We start from the raw sequence: 23,200 nt of genomic DNA on the forward strand, positions 1-23,200 counted from the left end.
GAGTCCAATTAGATTTGATGTTTGAGGGGGAATAGAAAGGGCACTAAGGACTTTGTATGATGTATTATTGAATGGAAATTAATGGCAGCTTGTTTTGTCAGCTGTTACTGGCTATCTCTCCCACCATCTGTTGTCTTTTACAGAACGAAGAAGGACTTCTATTTCTCTCCCTTCTCTTTCTATCGCTCGCAGTCTTGTCAAAAGAACAGATTGAGATTGAGAGTCTTTCTACAAGGCTCATGGATTCACTTCTTTTCAAAATGCTTCATGTGCAAGGACCATACTGTTTTGTGAAATGTCATCAGAAGTATCAGAAGGGGGTATTTTAACAAAGTAACCCACAGCTTTTTCTTTCCAAGTAAAGGTCTGTCTTGTTATTCTCTAACACTAATGATTCAAGTGATAAACAGTTCAAGACAGCTTCTGTTAAAACAGCAGAAGGGGGTCCATCACTTCAAGGAAAAACTCTCTGTGGCACAGGCAGATACGCCTCGTATGATTACAGAAACAACATCATTTGTTTATTTGGAATAAATAAAAACACTGAAGATGTGCAACAAGCCATATACTACAAGAGATTGTTCAGTATTTTTTACTCAAGCGTTACGCTCACATATAGCTGCAGTATTCTCCACAAACATCACTGATTCTGGTGGAAACACCACCGTCCAACTAATATAAACATTTTCAGAGGATATGTTCATATTCATAGCTTTTTGATAGACATACTGCCTGTCACACAGGAGACAAACCTGCGACTGTTGCCTGATTTGAGACCTCTGAATCAGTGCCAGTATTGCTGATTTATTCAGTGATTCAAATTGGTCTTTTGCTAATTGATGGCTGTTTCACAATCAGTCGAGGAGAGATTTGTAGGGGAGTTTAATGGCGGCAATGTCATCTTGCTCCATAGCTGGGTAGCAAAATCCATGGTCACAAAAATGGCATCAAGGAACCAACCTGTTGTAAATGGACACAGAAATAACAACTCTTCGGTCAGTATTTTTTCTTTGATTGTCATGAAAGACATTAATTGCTCCAAGCAACTGCTACTGCAGCTTGACATGGCAGGGCTGATAACCTAACCCCTCCACTTCAGTCTGATTATCCGGCCACTGTGACCCATCCTTTCCAGAACAGTCTGAACATGGTGCCATTGTTCACTGAGCTTCGAAATAGGTGACCTTGGTCTTTTCTTTCATGATCTCTTTAAAGCCTCAAATGTCACCTTTCTCATCTATCTACTTTGACTAAAAACACTATTCACAGTGGCTTACCTGTAAAAATCCACCACAGTAATTTATGAAAGCTACCTCAAACCACGGCCCATGGTGGAGGGAATTGATTTTTCACTGGTTTGTAGCCCCAGCAGTCATGGCATTGTTCCACAAAAAAGGGCCTGCTGGGAATTGGTGGAAGCAAAGAGTAGAGAGAAAATACCGTGGATTTGAATACTTGATAATCAAATTAAGTTTCCCAGAGTGCCATGGAACACCTGCACGGTGCTGATAAGATATAGAACAGAGGGGGAATAGAGAAAGAATAATCACAAGAGAAAGGAAACCCATAAAAGCCCAAACAAGGTGGGGGATAAATAATGAATAATGTAATGAACTTGTAATGATCTTTCTCTTTTAGTCTCGTTTCCTCCATCTACCTTTCTTCTCTGCTTTTTTTCTTTTCCTGTTCTCAATATTTCTTTAAGAAATTCCTCCTGCACTCATTATAGGTAACATCACAGGAGACCAGTCTTCAAAAGGATTTAACACTGAACAAAATTAATGCTACTTCCTCAATACCCAGCCACTACCAGGTCACTGAGTAGGAGTGAAACCTGTGATTGGGAAATTGAAATGCACTTTTAAGTATTTCCTGACAAAGCCACTGTGCATAATTGCAACTCATGAGAAACTGTCCCTGTCTGCAGTTCTTAAAACACCAAACTGTTTCTCTCATCTCTGCACCAATCGGGTGACAGTACCTTAATGGTTAGAAAGCAACTTCCTTGATCCTTTTGAGCTTCCTTAAAATGAAAATTGTGAGATGAAAGTGACAACTAGTCATGCTACTTCCACATCTACAAAATCTTTATCAGGGCGATGGGAGGATAACTGTAAGAGAGGGAGGCTTGTGACTATACAGCTGCAGGTACATATGCAAAAGTGCAGACATCAGGTTGGTGCAAAAACTGGTGCTGAGGTGCCTTTGAGCAAGACACCAAGCAACTCTTGTGAAGCAGCTGACCATGAAGTATGTATGTCTGAGGGCTGAACAGCTCAAACAAATGGAAAAAGGTTTGTTAGATGGATTGTTGGACATTTGTGCACACAGAGATGAATTTCTTTGCACCAATAAAATAGTGTTTCTGATTGTCTGCCCATCCAAGGTCAACAAGCAAATTTAGTTTGATTACAGGATTTCCTTGGAAACTCTATCACGAGGCAAGCCTGATTCCAAAAAGGGGACGCTGTGTAAAACGCATGTAAAACAGGATGTGATAATTCACTTTTCCTTTCTGACATGAACTCAATTGACAACAGGACAAAGACAGTGTAGTTCATTCCTCTTTGTCCTCTTGTTTAAATATTTTCCTGAAAATCTCCTTTGTTTTTGACCTGCTTGAAAAAAATAAAACATGATACACTAATGACTGCATTTATACTCTCGCTGTCATCCATTTTCATAATCACCCTCTCCGAACATTTGTCTCACTTGTCAGTAGCTTCTCACAAAATCACAGCAGAGACATAACGTGTAAGTGATGTGCACATATCCTTTAAGTAATATGTAAATAAAGTGCTGAATTTATCTGCCCTTCTGTGTTTTCATTTATAAAATACAGGGATGTTCACAGCTTTTCACGCAGGTATCTGATTCCGACCACCTAATTGTAGTCACTTAATGTTGGAACTAGTAAACACAATCCTTGTTGCTTCGATATTTTACAGCAAGTGGTTGCCTAGTGCTGATTTTAGGATTCACTGCATGTCCCCTTGTCTAAATATAAGGGTTATGTGAACAGTGGTTAGGATGGTGGGATCGCCCAAGGCAGGGCACTGGAAAATGTCCCAAACCCAATGTTGACAGGTATACCTTCCAAACACGTTGTGACAGGGGCAACAAAAGTTGTGGAATGCCCCAGAAACACCTGTTTGGAACATTCCACAGGTAAACAGGTTCATTGGTAACAGGTGATAGTATCATGATTGGGTATGAATGGGGCATCCTGGAAAGGCTCAGTCATTCACAAGCAAGGATGGAGGGAGGTTCACCACTTTGTGAACACATGATTATGTAAAAGATATATACTTTTTTTTTTTTCTTTTGCAGTGTCCCAACTTCTTTGGATTGGGGTTGTATGTCATTATTGGACAATTTTGACAATGTTTGTATAAATGACACTTGGGTTTCCAGCCCGATGAAGTCCAAATTTTAGCTGAATTGCCAAAAGTATCAAAAGAAAATATGAATAAATGTGTTTTTTCCATGCAGATAATACAAGTTTGGCACACCAAAACAAACATTTGGTGGCTCTAAATATCCATTGAGGTGTCATCAAACCACTGCAACAGCAGATTGCACAATGTGATGATATGATTTAAGAGCACCACTCGAACCTTGGATGGTGGAAAAAGTGATGAAAATATGGCATTCATATTCATTTAAACATGACAGTCTCCTCCTCGCTCCATACAGATCTGATGTTTCGTGTGCCGCCATGTTGTTTGTCTCTTCACTGATACATAAGTCACATGCTTCACATATTTCATGATTTAGTTGCCAAGTCTGTTTCCATTGCAGATTACTGCATTTTGTTTTGATTGACACATCAATGGTTCCACCTCTGCCTTGGACCTTTTTGTTTTTTTGCAAATCTTAACACCTGGTTAAGATTAGGGAAAAACCGTGATCGCGGTGAATAAAAAGATGAACCTTAATTGCAGATCTGTGACAGGATGTAAATCAGTCTCCTTCTTCCAAGCTTAGCTGCACGTCCATCCACCACCCTAAATTGTGAGGAGCCAGAAGAGGTAACTATAGAGCAGTTTTTAAAGGTAAAGCTGGAGATCTCTGCCAAGAATCATACATTAACCAAACAGGAATGCAGCTACAAAACTGCATGTCTTTTTTCAGTTATAATATCAGTCCATTGTAGTCCTTGGGTACACACTACATTAGACTATAACCTGCATGCATTAAGTTTCTCCCAAATGATGCTTTGCTGTGTATGGTCGTCATCACTTCTTCCTTCTCCTGTGGTATTAAGCCACAGCACTGCAGGCACTACAGCTACAGCCATCTGGTCAGCCTGTCTGCTCCTCTCCTCTGCTGTCAGTCACTCCTGCCCCCTCAAGTGTCACTCAACAGCCTGGTGGGCGCTGTGGTTGCGAAGCAGCAAGAGAACATAAGCATCATGAACTCTAATTACTGAGGTTAATAGTTGACAGTTACAGCGCAAATACTTCAAGTGTTCTCAATTAAACCTTTATTCAGCGAGGCAGACTCACTGAAAGTAAAACTGCACCTGTAAACCCTGCACAAAGACCGTGCCATACAGGGAAGAGAAGCTCTGGAGAATGAACGTCGACTTTCAGACATTATAAAACCACACACTTAGTCGGCTACATTCATATTTTATCACCCCAATGTGTCAGTCGCCAAAAAATTGGCTCCAACATTGGTTAGTTCCAAATTTGTCAATATGATGCACTTAATGACTACTGTTTAGCAGACTCTGATCTGACCTTATTTTAAATGCTTGATTGTACTTTAGTAAGACATGAAGACCACGCAAAGACCAAAGAAAGACCAAGACTGTATAGAACAGCAGGTGCTCATTGTGAACATATGACATGTTACATAAATTTTAATTAGTTTGAATTTTGATAGATTGCAAAGCCATTTGTAACATATTGAGGCACTTCCACCTGAACTGCAGTTGTGTTCATGCATATAGTATGTCCTGAAGTATATCGTTTGCCTGAAGAACACCTGTTCAAGTTCATCGACCTTCTGATGAAATCAAGAGGACGTCAATGTTTTCTGTACAACGGATGATGCAAATTGAGGTACGTGAATTGACATGATGAGAGAGTCCTTTATGGGATGTTATTTCTGAGCGTATTACTGCACTGCAACATTTTTTGTGGCTGCTTGTTTCACAGTAACCACCATGTCACCGTTAGTTATACATTATTATTTTTGGCAAGCCTACATAAAGTTTGACCTAGCCTACATGCTAATTTTGAATGAAGGCTAAATGCCGCCATGTCATTGGACAAGAATGCCTTTCAGTGCTCCAACATTGTAAAGCTTGATTACCACCAGTGAAAATGCTGAATGTCAAACCTGAGGAAACATCTGCAGGTAAGTTAATGCAACCCCAATCAGTCACATAAAATAGAGTACCACCCACCCCACCATGTTATTTATGTGTGTTCAAGACTGTACATTTAAAAAGAAATCTCCCCAGCTCTGGTCAGCTCTGGATATGACTGGCCCAACAACAGCTTGGCTATTTATTTGTCCAACATCTCTGCCAAACCTGTCAGGATGGGACTGTGTATTGGAACAAACCCTCCTCGTTCACTGGAATTTCAATACATTCCGCATTTTCCCTTTCTCCACCTACTTACAGGCACAACTGCACTCACTCATCCATCTTAAAGTATGGAGAATGTCACAAATTATAAAGCAAATGATTAAAGCCTTATGGGAAGAATTTTTAGCCTCTGCTGGGCCACATTTTTTGTGTGTTGGAGTATGGGACAATCCCAGTACAAATTAGCAACGTTCATGCATACTGTCCATTCATTCAGCGTCTCTGTATCAGATCCATGTGGGAGAAATTGCATGAAGGTGCAAAAAGGCAGGAAACTTTCAGATTCTACAAATGGTTGCTTAAAGCTTTGTTTATTTTAATGATAACTCTTGATGGAGATTTAATGATGACTTGCTGGACAATTCAATTGATTTCCTACTCTAATAAGTCAACATACTCATTATTCCAGATAGCTCTGGCTGTTGCAATACCTTGGTCAAATAGAAAGAAAAACAATCAAAAATAAAATCAATGCAGTGGGTCTATTTTAACGTAGCCTTTAGCAGAGGGAACAGAAGTTCAACTGTGCCTGTTACCCCCTAGAGGCAGCTCTTCAGGTCTCCCTGCAGAGCTCCTGATGAGAATGAAATCCGCCCGCTAACAACACGAGTGTGACTGTTTACTCACTGAACCTGTTAAAACTCCCGTATTTCACACCATCTTGCTCTCGCACATATACATCCAATCAAGTGCGGAACAGTGGCAATCACAGGTCTGTACATGCAGTCACATATATCTTGGCACATGTCCAAACACTCTGAAGTGCTGCAAACCATCTGTACTGTATGTGCACTCACACACACGCAGGCCCACGGTTACACTCACCCTGTAAAACACAATCATCTTATTATATCTGTCCTCTTTATCTGCTGATTTCTCGCCTCTCAATTTTTCTCTCCGATTTCATCTCTCCACCGTCTTCCTCTTTGTCTCCTCTATCTCTTTCATCTCAGTGCTTTCACATCCTCACCCACCTTTCTCTCTCTATGCTGTCTTCTCAGTGAGACCTATAGCCAACGCTCTGTTTACTGTAACAGTCGTGGTTTTCATTTGGCTGAAGTGTTCACAGGGTTGTGAAGGAAAAGGGATAAAGGGAACAGTGTAAAAGAGGGAGAGGTTAGTTTGTGCATCTTCAGTGTTAAAGCATGCATGTGTATTTGTGTGTGTGTGTGTGTCCATCTGTGTGCAGTTCCCTGTGTGTGTCCTGTTTCTACTTCCCCCATCTGTCCCTTCTGCCTTGACGTCCAAACCTTCTTCTAATGTGCTGTCCAATAAGCCAATGATTATCATATCGGTGCAGTATTAGCTTCTTTCACCGCCTGGCTGAGGATCAGTAATTGCTGTCCATGCACAGGAAATGGGAAAGGAAATTACATCTGCCTATACAAAGAGATCGTTTCCTTGTTAGTCCTACGGGACTGTGATGACCCCCCCACCCCCTGCCCCATGTGTGTGCATACACTTGTGTGAACTTGAAAGTGTGTGTGTTTGTGTGCAAGCCGCGTGTTTATATTTATAATGGACCTTCTCAGTATGCAGATTAATCTGGCACCAATATCAGTGTTGTATTAGGGAGAACATTTGGACAAAGGCAGCACTGATGTATAGGTGTCTCCTGCCGTCTGTGAGTTGTGTCTTGTGTTGTTCATAGGTGGAGTGCTGCTACTAATTTTGTGAGGAAACAGAATATTTGCAGTCATACACATTTCTTAAGCTCTTGAGGATCCCAGCATTACTAAAGTGTATGTCATGCAAGAGAGCCAGTACAAACAAACAGACATTTAAGGTGTGGCACTGAAAACATTCCACTTTAAAAGTTGCCGGTAGCCTTTTAGCAGCAGAGTGAAATCCTTTTTCTTATTTTTTTTGTCCAATCTATAGCTAGCTAACTTAACTTAGAAAAGATGAAAAGGCAGCCAAACATCCTTTCATTCAGCATTCACTCTTCTGACAGTTTCTTTGTGATGCATTTAAAAGGAAACCGTACAAAGTGAGGCTGTTAAACTTGACCAGGCCGTGCTGGTCAAGTTGAAACTACTCATTAAGTAAGTCAAAGAACTGAAAAAACAAACATCAACAGTCAAATCTAGCATTGGAAAAAGAATGCTTTCTCTTCAAACATGCACTGTGTTTACAATGAATAATAAATGTACAGGTCATAAAAAACAAAACAAAACATGTAAATGTACTGTTTATATATTCATGCACACACTCAACTGTCTATCTGCCTTAAACAAGATGTAGATCACATGCAAACATTGGAAAGACAATGCACTCTTGATGTGTAGGAAGTGGCACTGCATATTGTATAGCTGTCTCTGCAAGCTATGAGAACATCTGCTGCACACAACAACTGATCTAATATAGCACTGAGTGTTTAATTTTCTCTTTCAACTAACACAAACTCTGCCGCAGAAATGATACTCTTTCATTCTTTCCACCAGTGCAGGTTCATTTGACTCAAGACAATTTTTGGAATGAATTACTGCGACATCGAACAAGGAAAGAAGCATCTGAGATATGCGACACTTTTCCAGCTTTAAAGCTGATGACTCATGATTCAAGTGAATGAAACAAGTTAAAACTAGTTGATTTGCATTGGAACTGCTCACGTGGAGAAAATAAGGCTCGGCACCACATTAAATAACTTTTTTCTACTTAGATGCCTTAGATCCATCTTTGGATTTCAAGCTGTTACATAATTTTGAATTAATTACACTGCACTCAAGACTCATACATGCAGAATGGACAGATCTATGCAAGAAGGCAAGGAGATGGATGGATGGGTGGTTGGATTAAATTATAGCACAGTTTGGGGTATTATTGCCACCATGAAAGTATGTAGGTGTTATATTGACATTGATCATACTTGAGTAGGATGAGACAGAGAGCTGACTGGACTGGTCCATTCCAGCTCCTCCAACTCCTTCTGTATATCTAAGCGCATATAAGACCAGGCCTTCAACTCCCACCGAGTAAAATGAAGCTTTATGTACATCAATCTTTTTTTTTTTTTTTTTAATTCTGCCATCCCTCATTCATTTTCCCTTCGAAATATCCCTCTTGTATTTGCCCTTAAAGCAATCTTGTTCAGACATGATTCTAACTTTTCCGGCTCATTCTTATTCATTACCCTAACATTTGTAATTGAATTCTAAAACAATGTTGATTTTTCTTATTCGTGTCGAGGCACTGTGGCCTTGACTCTCACTGTTTCAAGTCTTGTTTTAAAATCGTCTCATGGTCTCACCAGAGTAACAGTAATTATGCTTGCACATATTTCTTCATTTCTTGTGCAACTCGTGTGACACCCTGAGATGATATTACTGATAATAATGTCTATGGCCAATAGCTGTATCGATCATCAGTGGACTGTGTTACAGCAGGTATTCAGTGATTCTTTTCAGACACCTTCTCTTATTTTCCTTCCACTTTACAACCCCCATCTCTTTCAGTTTCAGCACCTTTCTGACTTTATTTTATTTACCACTCATTCTGTCTCTTATCATTGTTGAAATAAAGTGTTCCAGTATTGGTCCATTTTCTTTCTTCCCTCACTGGTTCACACAGCAGATGCACAATGGAATCTTTTAATGTGTTTAATACAGTGGCTGACGAGGGCAAACACACTGCAAAAGTCCAATACATTTCCATTAAGAGAAACAAGCTGCAGCTTGAGAAACAATGCCCATCCAAAAAACATACGAAAATCCAAAACAAATACAACAACAGAAACGTGTCGTAACTAAAAAAACGTGCTGCAAACGTGGTTTTGCAGCACATTTGCCCTTGTAGGCGACTGTAGTTTAGGATGAAAATAGATGCACTCGCATGCTTATAATCAACAATTGCAAAAAGTAAGCTTACAGCACAGACCTGGTGAGGCAGAAAGTTTGAACTCCCCTCCTTAAGGTCCTTGTACACTGTGCGATTTTTGGATTTTTTGGGCAGACAAAACATCATGAAATCTTTGGCTGCCAATTCAAAATGGTGCTCCTGGGTTGCACCGTGAGACACGCTCACCAACAGCTGATTTAGAGCTTTGGCTTCCAAAGATGACTGCTTCAAAATTCTTACAATGTGAGAAATCTAGCACCACATTCACACCATGTGAATGCTGCTATGACCTTCAAATCAACCAATCACTACACAGCACTAAATGACACAGAATACTCTGACTACCGTGACACTGAAAGCACCTTGTTTGAATCAGCTTAACAAAAACCAAAATTACTGTAAATCTGACACGACTCAGCAGTACATGGATTGGAGAAGTGCTCTGAAATATCAATGTCAAAATTTGCCAAATGGTAGATTTACTTCATCTTTAGGACTCCATCCAGCCATTGCAACAATTGCTTTGAATGGAAATGGGTTAGTGCAAAATGTTGCTGTCTTACTGTAAATGCTGCTGTGACCTTTCCTCCCATCTGTGTCCCTTCTCCTCCCTCCTTTTTGGACTTCTCAGTGAGGAGAGCCAACAGCATGGTGCCAGCTCATATGACCTGAGGGAGCAGAGAGGGGACAGAGGAGGCGGGGAGAGGAGATTGAGCAGTAGTCCTGCTGTCAGGTAAACACGCACTGTATCCACAACATCACCCTCTGTCTTCCTCCTGTATCCCCCTCCCTGTCTTTATCTCCATCTCCCCCTTCTGTCTACTGCTTCAGTTCCCCCTTCTCTACTTTTTTCACCACAGCCGATATGTGGGTCACTGCAGATATCACATTGTGTCACGAAACCAAAACGCCCACATCAAATAGTGTTCACTTTCTGGGTAAGCACACGCACAGGTTTATGATCCTTCTCATGCACACACACACATACATAGTATTCTGCAGTTCACTCTCCACTCTTCCTCCTTCCCCCTGTCCTTCACCAATCACACACAATTCTACACGAGATACACAGACCTCAGCCCATCTGTCGCTAGCAAAGCCAGAAAACGAGACAGGAAAAAGTTGTATAAGTAGGTCTCAGTATAGTGTGTGCGTGTGTGTGTGTGTGTGTGTGTGTGTGTGTGTGTGTGTGTGTGTGTGCATGTAGAGTTGAGGCAGAGAGAGTTTGCAGAACAGTGCTGGCCAAAAAAGTGCCCCTGAGGAGCAACTCTCCATGTAAATACTGGTCCCTCACAGTGTTGCCTAACTTGACTGTGTGGTTTAGTCAAGCTGGGAACGCACCATAACACTGAAACCTTCAAGGACCAGACCCCAAAACATAAACAAGAGTATTTTGCACAAAGCATACTGATTTTTTTTAACATTTATAGTCAGCAATGAGCACATATTTAACAACTAAAGGAATACAAAGGAGAACACACTTTAACCATAATTAGAGTTGCACAGGCAAGGCTTGAAAATGTAAGAATGCAAGTTCCTAAAGCAGAAATTAAATATTTGTACGAAGTATTTGTTAAAAAAGGTAGTTTTGCTAATGTATGATGCAGTTTCTGCAGAATAGGCAAAAAAAAGGGCTAGATTTGCATGAGATTTTGCCCAAAAATACCTGGAAAACAAGGAAAAGAAAGAAAAAAGAGAAAGAAAAGTGGAAAAGTGAACTCTAAGTGAGCTGCACTGAAACTAGATAAACTGGATTATTAAATAAATCTCACTCACAGCACACCACACTTTTATGTCACTCGCTCACTGTTTTTATAAAAAATAAATTCTCCGGCTATGTGGTGTTGACAGTCTTAATCCCAGTTGTAAATGTCAAACAAGTTTAAAACAATCTTAATAATAAATCAGTCAATGACTGGATCAGCGAAGATCATTTAAACAACACACACACACACACACACACACACACACACACACACACACACACAGAGTCATATTTCCATCATTTTTGAGGACATTACATAGACTTACATTCATTTCCCAGAGACCTACCCTAACCACACACACTGTTGTTTTTACGGACTGACTTCATGCTGGCCTGAGTGCTGATACCAGATCAGAACTAAAATTATTTCAACAACTGTAACACGTATGATTCAGCTATCTTGGCCAAGTGCTGAAAAATCTGTTTTTTCAAAACTCACCCTCCACCACTTACTCTGTTGTGAAGTGTGTTTTGTGTGTGCCACTATTAGTGGGAGAGAGACCCTACCTGCCCATTTTACAAAGGAACAAGGCAAGGTTCAATTTGTCTGGCTCTGTCTGTTACTCCCGGGTCTGTGATTCACTTTCCTTCAAGTGGCTGGATGACTGCAGCTGCCTTCTTGGTGATGTAGAAACACCTTTGAAGCTCTTCTGCAATAAGACAGCACACAATGAGCACAACAAAATTTAGAAAACCACCAATTGTGATAACAAAAGCTGTAGAATGAGGAGGTAGAAACAGTATCAGCACTGTTCAGAAATGCACTGTCTGGCTGTTTGTTGTTGTTTCTTACTGTGTCTTCCTGTTTCTTGTTGCCTCATGCATCTCTGCATCCATGGTAAATCTTAGACCTTGCCGCATTTTTTTTCTCGTGGTAGATGCATATTCTGTAACTGCTCTTAATTAAAATGAGTGAATGTGAGTGAATGTCAAATGAAAATGTAAAGGAGAAAATATTAAAAAAAATCAATGCCAGAAAAATGTGCATAGTATCCACTTGTGCTAATAGAGATGTGGTGCATCCTTTGTGACACTTTGACTCCTTTGACTTTCCACATTCTTTATATACCTGAGGATGTTTTTTTCTTAGCTTTACCCACCGCAATCACATAAACACTCCCTGACATCTCTTCATCTCATCCTACAAATACCACTCACTGTCACTCCCTCTGAGAGCTCCATCGAACCACTATTGACTGCTGGTGGTGGCTAATCGAAGGCCCCAGCGGCCTTCTTGTCCTGTTGGTTAATGGTGATCCAGCTACCCTCCTCTTCCTATCGACGCTGCCGCTACCCTCCTTGTTCCATCTCTCCATCTCACCCCTCCCTCCCTCTCATGCTCTGGGTTGATTCGATGGCATTGATCCCCTCCACCTCTTGACCTCCTTTTAGAAGAAGATTTACTGGAGTAGCCGCCTCACTTCGAATGTGCGCAGGCTCTTTCAGGCTACAGTTTTGCTGTATTTCCACAAACAATTGTGAAAAAAAATTCTGCTTTACAGAATTCAAGCTATTCAGCTAAAATGTGTACAAATAAATTCCATCATAAGTTTTGTCATCGATGCTTTTTTGTTTTGCCTTTTTCATTACATTTTTAAGATTAAATAAAGTGAAGTTATTGCCAAACACTTGCAGTATTATTAAGTCTGGAGACTTATAAGCTAGATCCTAAAGTCTAAACTCTAATTCAGTAATTATTAGATTTTATGTTCATTGTTTAATCATATTTTCTGTCTTTTTTGTTGCATCTCCCCACATTACTGAATGGCACCAGGTATGTAATTTTGGTGGGAAAAAAAAAATCTCTTAATCACTGTTGAATTAGCTTTAGCAATTAGTAATTAGAAAATTAAATTAGACTTTAAATACCATAATCAGCCTGGAAAACCAACATGTATAAAATGTGAGTAATCATAGAATCTGAACACTCTGAAATCTCTTCAGGTTATTATAAATTCCCCAAAGGACATAACGTTGGTGTCATCAGTGGTAACTATGGCTCTGATAATTGTGCAATAATACGTATAAATGTGCTGGATTGACATGCTACACAAGCTAGGAGTATATTTTTCTACATGCAGTATGTGGACTGTAGGTATTCATATGATATACAAGTACTTGTTGATCACTCAGTATGATTCAGTCCATCACTGCTTTGTCATATATACCTTCAAATTCACTAAAAGGACACAGCCAAGTCATAGAATAACAATAGAGTATATTTGATTTTTATTTATTCAGCGTCAGGGCTGGGAACAAACCAAGAGTAGAGACTGTAAAAGACCATTTGTTCATTAATTCATAGTACATGTCGTATTCTGAATCCTATTTATGTCATTCCTTGGATGGAACTAACATGTTTTTTTCTTCCAAGCCTTGGAACAATTGCATGAGCTGGGAGCCAAGCAATCTGTTGGTGTTCTTCAGTTATGGATGGCTGCATAACGACACTCCCCCCGCAACCGAAACAACTTTTTAATCAAGTTAGCGTCCGTGCTAAGACATCTTTTTCTTTTGCTAAGTTGTTTTTTTTTTTCCCCTCTGTTCTCCTCGTTCTTCAGTCATCTTCTCCTCTGTTGCCACACACGCATACACAAGCACCAACTCCTATCTTCTTTTTTTTTTTTTGGTATATTACCCAGTCCCTGCTAGAATGGCTCAATTGTTTTAGCTGAAGACAGGGCCCATAAAATGTCATTAAAGATGTATCACCACAGCAGCTAATGTTTTCTTATCCATTGTCGAAGCACCTCCAGGACTAGGAGACTAACAGATTCTTTTCCAGGCCATTTGCAGTCCTCCCTCTACCCTTCCTTCCTTCTATCCCCCCAGCCTCCCCCTGCGCCACAGCTTCTTTCCTCCTCCCTCCACTTCTGCCTCGTTGGCCTCTTGGTCCTGCTTTTTCTCTCCGATAAGTTACAGCTCATCAGCACTCTGCGTTGCTGATGATGTATATTAAGACTCCATAAACCTGTGATGAATCCATTGAAGGAGTAGCAGCCATGTTGTTTTCTCATAGGATTTTTTCCCCCCACCAAAACCGGATTATTTGCTGTGCTGTACGTGATGTCTCTGATCTATTCAGGTAGTGTAGAAAGATAAATATATAGAGGCAGAAAGCAAGAAGAACAGATAGAGGGAGAAAAGGGTCTGAGAGGGAAGTGGGGAGATGGTGGAAGGATGGTTTCACTTCTGCCTTCAGTCTCTGACTCTTCTATGGGTTTGACAAAATAGGAGATACTCCCAAATGTACAGTGCTTCATCTCCAGGACACACATGGCTGATGCACTGAATCATTTCTCATCCTATCTTGTTCGCTTCAATGAGCTCTGCAGTTTGTGGGCTGCACACTTCATCCTCAATTATATTTAACAGCTCAAAATGAAATCAGGGATTGAAGACAGAGTGCAGCAGGTGAAGTTCACTACTCACCTACAGTATGTTCCAATAATTCTAACAGCACAGTTAATGGCTTTTAAAAGGTACAGTGGAGACAGAGATCAAAAACTACACTTTTGGAAACAGTATGAGTAGTTTAGATTAGATTTGATTCTAGTTTCCTGCCATTATTTTCAGTCTGATTCCAGTCTGATGGAAGACAAATGGGTTCAGGTTCATGGTCTGGGAACTGAAAGATTCACAAGTCATGTGGAAACCAGATTGTTGCTTGACAGATTTTTCAGGAAGACGCATTCAACCCTGCAACCTTGCTTCAACCCTGACAGACAATTATTTGAACCCCCTTTTCCAAATGTGTTATGCTGAATCTATTTTTCCATCAACAACATACATATTTTGAGCAAATCTGACAAATGTTTTTACACAGCTGCAAAACAAACACTGCCAACAGTGTGCTGCAACTTGAGTCAATTACAGTTAAGGCATTATTAGAAGTAGTTAAATTTAAAAATCACATCAAAACTGGATGTGAACATTTATTCAAAAGCACAGGCAGTAATTCATTCACTGAAGACCTGCAATATTAATCTCCATGTGTATTACAGCTTATATAGCCTTATATTTATATGTATTGGCCTGTACAGTACTTAGTTATATTTATAACCAAATCATCAGAAGCCCAAAAAAACCTTGGTAAAAATAATTTGCTTTTAATCAGAGTTCTGAACTAGTCACACTAATACCAGCAGCACTATTTGACTCATTTGGAATGATAATATTTTTTCATCATCATGAAAACAGAAAATCTCAGAAAAGTGCCTATTTCTTTCAGCACATTAACACATCTCAGCGCTGCTTTGTGTATCAGCTCACTTTTCGACCACAGGCCACAGTAGGATACCCATCCAAACTGAAGCTGTTGACGTCCATGTGTTGCTCAAGAGCAGCTGACCTCAGTGGTATTTTTGAGGGGAGGCCCTCTTGAATGAAGGGAAAAGTCCCTTTTTTCTGAGGTACAGTGTCATTTCAAAAATGAGATAAAATAAAAGATTGTTCAGACAATGTTTTTGCTGTTTATCTTTTAGTGATGTCACGTAGAAATAGGCATGGTTTAGGCTGAAAGAAGAAGGGTCATGAAGGGTTTGACTCGTTAGCCACCAGGAGTGTCACCTGGGGGAGAGAGATTTATGTGTTTGAATTAGACTTGGCCGAAGGAAAACGCCAAAGGCAAGACATATTGGAGATAAAAAGAGACAGAGAAAACAAGCTTTTTCCAAACACACCCATGAACTGTTTCTTTAAAAACATCCATGAAAAAGGGGGGCTGGCCACCTGTGCCGACCGAGTGGTTCCTGAAGAGTGTCGAGAGAGGGTGTGATGGGTTCCAGTGAGCTGCAAGTGGAAAGCAGGAACTGTGACCTGATGGTGTGTTATCCACACACACACCCCCCTCAGGTTGAAGGGTCAAATCACCTCACATTGCACTGGGTTACAATCACAAAGTTTAGGTCACAGTTCAATGCAAGAGTACAAGAGGCATTAGGTTACATGCATGCCAGCTTTAGATTTAAGATTTAGCCTGAAGCCAGGTTAGCATAATAGAGACAAAATAACTTTCCAAATAAGAAACAGTAGGATCTTCCTTATGTAGAAGCAAGAGGTGGATGTGTAAGACACCGTACCCATTCACTTCACTGAAGGGTGCCTCAGTCTTTGTCAGCCATATACGACCAGTGGCAATGTTAGCTAATGTTAGTTAGATGCCACATGGTTCATTAAGGAGTCTTCTCTCCTTGTGCATAATCACACTGTTAATGATAAACATTGTTTTACTTCAGAAGTAAAACAAGTGAGAGAATTTCAGCTCTTTTTAACACATTTGTTGTCTCGATATTTGGAATGAATTTGCTCAGCTTCTCGACACAATAAGAGTGCTATAATCAAATCATTTACCATCAAACGGGTCATGCAACTGTCTTTTAGATCAGTGGGCATTTCCCATCAAGTGCTGAGCTGCAGCTGCCTTGGGCTTTTGAGGTTGTCTTTGCTGATGCCAGCATGATGCCACAGCAGGTTGGGAGCAAGTCGATCAGAAATGAAACCAGTGAGCAATGTGCAGGGATCGATTCTGCACAGGCCTGACTCAAGCCTAATATCCCGTGATTTGAGGCCACAGTGGCTGAGGTTCGGCAAAAGTTACGCAGTCTCACTTTAACAAGCCTTCAGCCACAAGTAGCAGCACATATCAGTGGGAAAGCAGGTCTCCATTTTCCTGAGATAAAAGCAGTACATTGGAAAACATGATATTATAATATTGAGCTTCTGAAGCTCAGCCTTCAACAGCGTTCGAAGGACTTGGGACTTGCTGAAGGATACTTAAGCACGGTAGATGCTTGAACCTTTCCAGCTGAAGGAGATCTCTCCAATCACTCACGCACGCAGCTATCAAGTACAATCAGTTGTATTCGGATACATAAAGAACCGAAAATATAGCTCTGAATATGATATGGAGAGGTCTTGTGGGAGCCTGTCAACAAAAAGATCACAAGCATGATCCGTATGTCAAGAAATTTCTACCTGCTCCCTCGCTATACCTCAAACTGCATGACAGAATAAGTTTAAAAAATAGAGATGGTATCCATTCATGTGCATTTAAATGTAATCGTCCAATGAGAATTTTGTATTTGTGCCCAGGGGATTTTCCTCAAGCTCATTGTGATGGCTTCGTTCTCCTCCAGATTGGAGCTAAATTACAAAGGCTTGGCAGACAAAACCCTGACAAGATGCGGAGAACTAGTCCAATCAACACCCCAATCCAGCCACCTCAAGTGATATCTGATGTGTGACAACTCTATAAGCCCACTGTGAGTTTTGTCTTCCAAGGATAGAAGAGTAGTTTGCACAAGGAGGAGCGACTGCAGTCTCTAAGGATGCCTTTCTCGGTGTCACGTCTGTCCTACCCCTGTCTATCTGATGCTGTTATTCCCTACAGCATACAGTGTACTGCTGCTTTCACTTTTCAACATCCCTTCTGTTGTCTTGTTGCAACTCTTTTCTGCTCTTTTTTTTTTTTTTTTAATCTATGGCTTCTCTCTCTGCTGTACCATAAATGCATGTTTTTATTACCATATACATTTTTATTTCTGCTTCCAACACCTCTAAAATATTCAGAAGATTTAGACATAGTTTAAGAGGGCATGACTTATAATCTCCTGGCAGTAAATAGATCATTTCTACTGATTTTTCCTGATGGGTTTCTAACTTTTTTCTCTCTATCTGTACCATTTACTATCTCATATATGTATGTTGAAAAATATGCTACTAAAATAAGTGGTTGCATCAGAATTCTGATGACTCTACAATGCCAGGAAGGAAAGCCGCTGTACAGAGTTCAGATAAGATACCGGGAGGCAAGCAAGCTCACATGCATATCAGTCCTTATGGACACCTGAGCCATGTTCTCTAATCTTGACAGAGATGAGACAAGATGCCGTTTGGTGCGGTTAATGGGTCAGTGGCCGTCTGTACAAACAAGGCAACAGACAAACAAGCCGTGAGGACAGGATGACGGAGGAGAGAGATGAAAGCCGAGGGGAGTCAAGAGAGAAGGGTCGAGGGGCGGTGAGGCCGCGAGACGGGAGATGACGAACCACTACAAAGGCAAAGAGAAATCAAAATGGAAATGAGGCGCCACCAAAGAGCACTCCGGTCTCCCACTAGACGAGTTTGAAAGCCAGGCGAGAGTGAAAGAAGGGAAGAGGGGGAAGAGAGAGACAGGGGTAGCGTAGAGATGAGATTTTCTACTACATTTACTGAAGATCAATATGACTATATGTACTCTATATATGGCAATTTCATAAATAAATGAAGAAAAATATATACTCGTGGGATTAAACAGGTTAAGATACATTGAATATGGATACATTAAAACACAAGTCTTTTCATGTTATGTTTCTCAAGGGTTCAGAAAAGAACCCATATTACTTAAAAGAGGCAAAAACAATGTAAATTTGTCATGTATTTATGCACATTACTTCTTCACTTATCATCTGCTAAGCAGGTTTCTGACACTACACTCACTATGATAACTTGTTTATTTAAAGAGCTATTCATTAAATATTTAGATTATTCTACATACTTTTCTGTTTTGACATTTGAGAAGGAAGCTGTTTGTGGAATTATTACCATCCACTCATTCGATTTCAGGGAGTAATCTGATATTCTACAACCCTTCAAATCTGTGTAGTCCAACTTTAACACTTACACAAGATGTACAGTCACTGATGTGCTTCTGTTGGTCACATCTGTTACCTTTTCAAGTAATTATGAGGCAAAATAAGAAGAAAGGGGCTGGAGTTTGCACTAAAAAGTTGGACTGAACGAGGGAGTACAAAGCATCAGTGAGCGAGAGGGTGTGTGAGAAAATATGTAGAAGTTCCTTTCTAAAACTGCTGAGCCATTGAGATTTTCTGTTTTCCTCTGGCAGCTTTGTAAGTAAAATATATTCAGTCTGACTGAGCCGGAGCTCCAGCCTCAGCTGATCACCTGGTAGTTAACTAGCTGGGTTCTTAAAGGCTCTGCACACTCACACTGGTGTTTCCAGTTTTGCTGATTAGGCTTCTTCTCAGTTTGGCTGGACTTTACTGGGTGTTTGCAGAGGTCACCAAACTTCATGTTCAGACACTGTTGGGAAAGTTACTTGCAATAGGTTACAGGTTACTTATTAAATTTGATAAATTAAATTAGTTTTTGATAACTTTTGCAAAAACAAATGTGTCAAATTGGGTAATTAAGCTGAAAAGTCCTAAAAACATACATTTGAACCAGGCAGTGTAAAGGCAGAACAGCACTAATTGAACCTCAATTAAGTTGATGACTTATTTGATCTCACCTAGGCTACTTATAAATGGAGGTGCGGCTGAACAAAAGACTGTTTGCTAGCTAGCAATTAATTTGTCATGAATGATGATTAAACATACATATATAATCTACTGGACGGGCACCAAGCAAAATGTAACTAAATGATGTGTTGAAGACACATAAATGACATGGGTCAAATGTCTCTGTGGCCATCTTTGACAGGTGAATGCGCATCAGGGCTAAGAGAATGGTATGTAAAGGGTGAGATCTTTTTATAATGTTGAGATGTGAGGATCCCCTCTCACATGCTGCACTGCTCAAAGCTCAGTGTCAGAGACAGTTTAACCAGCTTCTTGATGTTGGAGTAACAGACAGGATTGCCTGTATTTACTATTTACTACAGAGGGTGCTGCCAAGTGTTTTCCTGCTTGATTTAAGTGCATCCTTTCTCTCACAGTAGATTCTCTGTGAAGTTGCAAGGTTGTTTTTGTGATGTCCTCTAATCTATCAAAGAACCTCCGAAATGCAGAGGACTGCAACTCCCCACAGATACTTTGTGCAAGTTTGTGTAATGCCCTTTCACATGAATATACACCTCCAACTTTCACTCCTAGCTGCTTCTATAAGGCACAATCCTCAGCATAGGAAGACACTGGATGTGTGTGTTTAGTCTAATGAAGTGTTACACAAATGCTTGCAGTGAGCAACTAAGGTTTTCAGATCAACTAGTTTGTTTGCGAGCAATAGCTGAATTGCATTGTGGTGCACACAGACAAATGCACCTGATTCAGCTGCACAGTGATAAATGCAGAATCCTTTGTCAACTGCTCTTCAGCTGGTGGTAAGTAGATGGTATCTGTTATATTACCACAGGTGATCATCCCTGACATCAAAATTCCGTTACTTGGGTTAGCTATGCATTATTGTCAAAACTAATGAAGATGGGATGCTGCTGTTCCTTGTTACAGTCCAGCTGATTTAGATTAACAGAATAACCTTTAAGGCACCGTTTCAGTGTGTTATTTTGTCAAGCAAGAATACCGTCGTTCTGCCATTATGAAAAGAAGCCAGATTTATTTAATTTGCGCATGCCATCGCATTGCAAAGAAGTTGTCAGAATAACATTTTGAAATGGAAAAGATGGTATACAAGTTTGAGACCGTGGAAGTCCCAGAAATATTTAGAACGCAAGTGAAAGTGAGACAGCACATGATGAAATGTGATTTAGAAGAAGGGAAGAGAAGGAAATGTAATAAAGAAGAGGAGGGAGGAGGTGAGCTGGGAAGCGGATCAAGACCAGAGTTTTTGGTCCAACTAGCAATCAGAAAAGGTGTGAATTAGGGCAAGAGGGAGGAAGGTGAGGGGGATAATAAATGAGAAATCTGTAGAGAAATAAGATGGAAGGAGTTAGCAGCAAAACAGCATGGGATAAAACAAAAGAAGAGACAAAGCAGGAAATAACAAAGGAGAGTGTGGTAGAGATACCGTGTGGAAGTGTGTGAGAGAGAGGAAATGAGACACTGATGGAGACAGACAGGAGGGAGAGCTGCTGGGAGATGCAGAGGCAGGATGCCAATATGATGTCTTCATCTCTCTGTTAACGTCATGTCAAGCGTATGGCAGCAGATGACCAGGACAGGCAGGGGGCAGGTGAGAAACCTCACACAGGGAGTATAAATCTTCCCCTCTGCCCCTCATTCACTTCTTTAACTTGCTATTTTCACCTTCAACATCCTGCATCTGTTCTTCGTCACTCTTGTCTTTTTTTTCCTTGTCCTTCACGTTGATCGCTCTGTATGCTCTTCTGCATTGTTACTGGACATTGTTTAACAGCTGGCACAGCAGGATAATGAGAGGTTAAAATCATTCTTCTATGTTTTTTAGTATTTTTGATTATTGGATAGTCGGCAGTGCAGAAAGGTGTGATTTGCAGCCCAGAACGTTACGCACCAGCTGGCTCCACAGGGATATGCATCAACAGCCATCAATAAAAGGGTTATAGTCATACAGAGTAATATTATAAGTTATACTCTTAAAGTTTAAAAAAATAATAATTTGCTCTAACTTAAGAAGCTCCAACAGTTTTACACATACAAGTGAGTTTACTCATCATGGAGGGCATTACTAAAATCAGCTGTATGAAGTATTCGGTGGCTCTGGAGGGAGATCTTTAAAGTTTGGAAAAATGATGTCATCAGGGTAATCGTGATTGATTGACAGAAGGGCTGTTTTACAAACTGGAAGTTGAAGGTTTGAAAGATGAAGCCATTTAACAGGCAGGGAAGGACTAATGAAGGACACCATTGCATTAGGGAATTAGTAGTCTTTGAGGCTTAACCCATACTAGAGACTAAAAGTCAAGATATCTTCTGCTGCATCGGTTTTTACCCGTCTTTTTAAAATCTGTCTCACCTGCAACTAAACCCTAATAATAATGTCATGTATACTATAATATATGTGACTTTACGAAAAGATAACACTCCTTAATTTAGAATGAAGTCAGCACCATTTCAGCTTCATTTTAAGAGTTTTGTGTCCACATTCTTTATACAAGAGTAGAGGGCAGCTACAGTCTCACTGAAATTTAGGTCCGTATGCCATTTACACAATAGAATTGTGGTAATCCATGCAGTCTGAAGTGGTTTACTCCTCTCCATCGACCCCACTGACCTCGTTTCCTCAATCCATCATACAGATTGCCTGTTCCAATTTAAATATTTAGCTTTGGTTGAGCATTTTTTGCTCCATAAGTAATGTTGCTATTACAAGAATGATCAGCTATGAAACCCGAATGCTCCAGGGACCAGCAGCCAGCAACTTTCTATTCACTTTGATTTTTAAAGCCTACTGTAGAAGTTGTTGCACCTGTAACGCTCCCACAAACAGAATAAATTCAATCCAAATATATTTTTTGTATGTGCTCAGAGACCTTTTTGTGAATTTCCCTGCTTGCAGTTGCTGATATGGAGAGAAGAGAGGAATAGAAGCCTTAATGTCAGTGGTGACAGTGGATCCCTTGGGTAGCAAATGATAGAGACTGACTGCCCCTGAACTTAAATGGAGGTGTGTGCTCAAGACTGACAATGTGAGAAGCATCATAGTACGTCCATGAACCCTTTGGTTGTTTGTGTGTGTGTGTGTGTGTGTGTGTGAGAGAGAGAGAGTGTATATGAGCGCACCATAAATTCTTTTCTTTCCACATGTCAAAGGCAACACCTGAGGGTGACACAGAGAATGGATGGAGGAACAGAGCGGAGGGACGGGGGTGCTGGGTTGAAAGCTCATTAACAAAAGACTATAATGAGGCAGTTTCATTCCTGCACACTTGTGCCTATTATCTCTCAACTCATTAGACACTACGGCATGGAGATGGAGATGCCCCCATCCCAAAGTAAAGCAGAGAGTAATCGGGTATGGACTGAGCCAGCCGGGTTCATCTGAGGTTCCTCTGACAGCTGACAGTAAGAAATCAAAGTGCCAAGCACGTATAAAATGTGAGGATACAGAGTGCATATGAAATAGGCAGGGGTATTAAGTGCAATGAATGTACTGAGAATCTGTCTTGGTGACACTGGTGCTGAGACATATTGACAACTTGCTGTTAGTAGTCTAGTGTACACGGTGACAAGCAGTCATCAAGTCTCTCTCCCAAGTGCAAAGTCGCACGGTTGTTTTCCTACAAACAGCTGCTGTGTGTTCAGCAACTGTGCAACTTCTGCAGGGAGGAGTCCTTCAAG

The sequence above is a fragment of the Chaetodon auriga genome, chromosome 3 (genome assembly GCF_051107435.1).
Source record: "Chaetodon auriga isolate fChaAug3 chromosome 3, fChaAug3.hap1, whole genome shotgun sequence".
NCBI lineage: Eukaryota > Metazoa > Chordata > Actinopteri > Chaetodontiformes > Chaetodontidae > Chaetodon > Chaetodon auriga.